Below are 4,665 nucleotides of genomic sequence, written 5' to 3'. Positions count from 1 at the left end.
CTAAAGAACTCCTAAAGAGCTTAGCTATGCAACTACATACCGAAAATTCTGAAAAGGAGATGAGCAGTTTACTGGGCAACGCAAAGAAGAGATTGCAATTGATGACACTTGAAGAGTTGATCGAAGAGGTAGCAAGGCTGTTAAAAGAAAAGAAGTGCTTGATTGTTCTAGATGATGTATCATCTACTACAGAATGGAACCTGATAGAAAGATCTTTTCATCAGATGGAAAATACAAGTCGCATCATCGTCACCACAAGGGTAGAGAGTATTGCTAAACTTTGTTCAGAGAAACAAGGATGTATATACAAGCTCAAAGATCTAGAATACGAGGACGCCCTTGACCTATTCACAAAGAAGGTACTTAGAAAGTATTATTATGCCCAGTTCGTTTGATTTGAAATTACATTACCAACAGTACTACTTATTGTAGCATTGAAAAGTAACACTATGTATGATGTATTGTTTGGCCATTGTTCTACTACTATTGTTCATATTGAAAGTAATTCATGCCTCCCATCATTACTGACATCTTAACAGTGCATATATATGCCTAGCATTTTGGTGGTCCATTTGATAAGAGCATTCAGTGATTAATCTTTACATGTACCTTGTGGATAATGTGTCCACTTGGATTTTCCTTGAAAAGATATGCCCATTTATGCAATGTGAAGACGGTAATGTATATAAGTCCAATCTTCCCCTTCTGCATGCTATTTATAGCACACGTGTAGGTATTATATTTATCATAAAAGTTTTCAAGTGCAGATAACATTCCACGATGTACATCTAGGTTATTTTTATTCCAAAATCCAGACATGTTAGGTCTTGCAAATACCTGTCCAATAATAAAACTAACCCATATTCAACTCCCAGTTCCAATTTTGTCTACCGTGAAACTTAAAAAATGTGACTGTACATCCTATATGATGTATATGATAAAAGGGTGAACGAGCAGCGGCACTTTACCTCTTAAAAAAGAAAAGCCCTATATGCTAGCTCCCATGGGTCAAGGTTTTTTATGAGAAAAGCAATTATAACAAACTCACTCATACAAAATATCTTCAATATTTATTTTTAGTACCATTTAATTTCTAAAGTGCTAACTGAATTGATCCGAATTTTTAGGTATTTAAGGGGAATAAAGATTGGAATAAGCATTACCCTGGACTGGTTAAACAGGCAGATCTGATTCTGAGGAGGTGCGGTCTACTACCCCTTGCAATAGTTGCCATAGGTGGTTTTTTGGCAAACCAACCAAAAACTGCTTTGGAATGGAGGAAACTGAATGAGAATATCAGTGCTGAACTGGAGACAAATCCCGACCTCAGTGCCATTAGAACCGTCCTTATCAGAAGTTATGATGGTTTACCTTATCATCTGAAGCCTTGCTTCCTGTATTTGTCCATCTTTCCTGAAGACCGTAGGGTTGGACGGGGACGCTTGGTGCGTCGCTGGACTGTAGAGGGTTACTCACAGGAGGTTCGTGGAAAATCCGCAGAGGAAATAGCGCACAGTTATTTCATGGAACTTATGAGCAGGAGCATGATCCTAGCACCTCAACAATCAATTCATAGCACAAAAGGAACTGATTCCTGTCAAGTCCATGATCTCATCCGTGAAATCAGCATCTCAAAGTCTATGGAAGAAAATCTTATTTTTAGACTAGAGCAAGGTTGCAGCTCAAATAGGCAAGCCACGGTGCAACACCTATCCATAAGCAGCAACTGGGAGGGAGATAAGAGTGATTTTGAGAGCACAATAGACATGTCGCGCGTGCGATCAATAACATGTTTTGGAAGGTGGAGATCATTTTTTATTTCTGATAATGCGAGATTAATACGAGTGCTGGATTTAGAAGACACGACAGGTCTATGTGGTCATCACCTTGAGCATATCGGGAAGCTTCTTCACCTAAGATACCTTTCTTTGAGAGGATGTGATAATATTTATAGCCTGCCAGATTCACTGGGTAACCTGAAGCAACTTGAGACACTAGATATCAGAGGTACATGTATTTTCATGTTGCCGAAGACCATCATCAAGCTTCAGATGCTAGGCTATCTTCGTGCTGGTAGGAAACCTGTGGATGAAGACGTCTCATACAAAGAACTTGCAGATCGATATCCACGTGTTCCACCAGTAATGAGGAATAGGCTATGGCTTTTGCCTCTCTATTCGGTGTTGCTTTGTGTATCCTGGTGTGCCCTTCTGCTTTCGAGCACTGATGATGGCATGAACCCTCGTGATGCATGCACTAAGATGTGCTGCGGTCTACTGCCAGCTGTTGCAATGCATTTAGACATGTATGGTGTTCTGGTGCCAAGAGAGATAAGGAAGCTTAAAGCCCTGCGCACACTTGGTGTTGTGAACATCGCAAGGTGGGGGAAGGATGTTCTGAAAGACATAAAAGGGCTTACTGGTTTACGCAAGTTGGGAGTGACCGGTGTCACCAAGGAAAACGGACATGAGCTGTGTTTCGTGATTGTTGGTCTGGGCCGCCTGGAGTCATTGTCAATCTGATCAGAGGGGAAACCAGGTTTATCTGGCTGCTTGGATGGAGAGTTCTCGTTTCCAGACACACTGCAGAGCATGAAGCTGTACGGCAACCTGCTCGAGCTACCGAAATGGATCAATGGGCTCAATAATCTGGTGAAGTTGAAGCTACGGAGCACCGGTCTTTTGAGTGTGAATGCCACGATGGATGTCCTTGGGAATCTACAAAGCATGGCCTCCTTACATCTGTTAAATAAGTCATTTGACCTGGCTGAAGGGGTTAGTCTCAAACTCCTTCCGAAGATGTTCCCGAGCCTAGTGGTATTGGAGCTGGATTGCCTAGATGGCCTCACATCGGTGAAGTTTAAACAAGGAGCAACCCTGAAGCTTAAAGTTATCAAGTTCAAAAGTTCAAGCGCTGCACCCAACATTGGGTTGTTTCGCGGGCTATCATCTCTCCCAAGCCTCAAGGAATTTATGTTATATGACCAAGAGTACAAGGAAGACTTCGTGAAGGACTTGCGTGACCAGGTTGCTGCGAATCGAAGTGGTGCTGTTTTGAAGAGGTTCGGAGCCCAAGCATGATAATTTGTCTCTCCTCACCGTATTGATCTCCATTCCTTCTAGTTCACATTGTATTTCTTTGAATTCGTAAGGTTGTTGTATGGAAGTGTTCCTCACAGAGCAACTGCATATACGTTTGTACTAGAAATATAAGCTTTGATTGGTAATAATGCTTGATGTGCATCAACTTACGGTGTGATCTTCTTCACTTTGTGATTGATGCAGTTTACTTAGATCAAGGGTAAGGCTTGATATTTGTTGTGTTGTGTATCAGTCCCAGCAAATTGCAAATTTGGTTATTCATGTTCTTCTATTGGTAATAACTGGAGAAAAATGGGAATGTAATCATTGATCTGTGTGAAAGATCTTCTTGGTCTTGTACTGCGTCTGCAACCTTTAGCTGTTACAAGCAGGGCAAACTGTTGCGTCGTAACTGAGGCCATGTAAAGCAATGTTGTTGACAGCAGAAGCTGAAACGTACGCCCAGTCTTGCATTTGGTAACAGGAGGAGGTCCGTCTTAGTACAGTATATGTAGTATGAAGGACCGATGGACAGCATTGAAGAATCTAGGCCAAAGTCCAAAACAGAGAACACAGGTAACAATCCAACCGCCTTCTATTTTTTAAAGCATTTTTTGTCTCACCTGATGTGTTGTTGCGGGATTGTCAGAAGCAGGAGGTTTATCTGCTTTTGGCACGCTCGACGCATTGACGAGGAGGAGATCATCCCCACGCCTGCCCACTCTGTTCATTTGTTGCGTCTTTCTTTTCCTCTGAGCTGCAAGTTCGACATGTAGCTTAAGTTGTCCTGGTGGATTCTTGTATGTGTGGGCATGATGTTGCTTCCGAGTGTTGATTGGTATTCGGTGTTGATATGATTTGAATTTGAAGAGAGCAAACTGCTTAGCAATACATGAGCTTTTCACCCTGGAATTGGTGTTGCACGCATATCTGAAATGGATCCTACTTATGTGATGTTGTTATACCAGAGTTCTGATTGATATCCAGTGTTGCTCTGCATCGAAGTTTTCTAAGACTTTCATAGTCGGAAGCATCACCCGTGACTCTTTTTTTTGAAAAGGAGGATAACCCCCGGTCACTGCATCAAGCAATGCACACAGCCATGCCCGTGGCTCTTGTACCATCGAAGTTCTCTAAGACTGGCTTACCCGTGACCATAACAGTTATGAGCTGACTGTCGATGTCAAATAGATCACTGAATCTAATATACCTTTTTAGAGGTTTTCTGCACGAGTATATATATTCCTCATTTTTTTTCCATCCTACATCAACCACTACCGGAATCGCACCCTATGCCGACGGCCAGGGCCGTCGGCATAGCCCTGACTAGCCGTCGGGACAGGCCTATGCCGACGGCCCTAGGGCCGTCGGCAACATATCCGTCGGCGTAGCCAGGAAGACCGTCGGCATAGAAAGGCAGTCGGCATAGACCCTATCCCGACGGTGGCCGTACATCTATGCCGACGGCCCTGGCCGTCGGCAACGCCATTGCCTAATGGCGGCTGCCGTCAACTGCTGACCAACGGCGACTCGCCACGTGGCACCTCTATGCCGACGGCCTAGCCGTCGGCATAGTACTAAACTA

General features: G+C 43.3%; 1 pseudogene; it reads left to right on the top strand.

The window, feature by feature from the left end:
* The first annotated feature begins 59 nt into the window (after positions 1-59).
* LOC119343233 lies at positions 60-3,080 on the top strand (annotated as a pseudogene).
* Positions 3,081-4,665: the final 1,585 nt, after the last annotated feature.

The sequence above is a fragment of the Triticum dicoccoides genome, unplaced genomic scaffold (assembly GCF_002162155.2).
Source record: "Triticum dicoccoides isolate Atlit2015 ecotype Zavitan unplaced genomic scaffold, WEW_v2.0 scaffold119895, whole genome shotgun sequence".
Lineage (NCBI taxonomy): Eukaryota > Viridiplantae > Streptophyta > Magnoliopsida > Poales > Poaceae > Triticum > Triticum dicoccoides.
The sequence above is the reverse complement of the archived record's forward strand: the minus strand, read 5'-3'. Positions and strand labels throughout refer to the sequence as shown.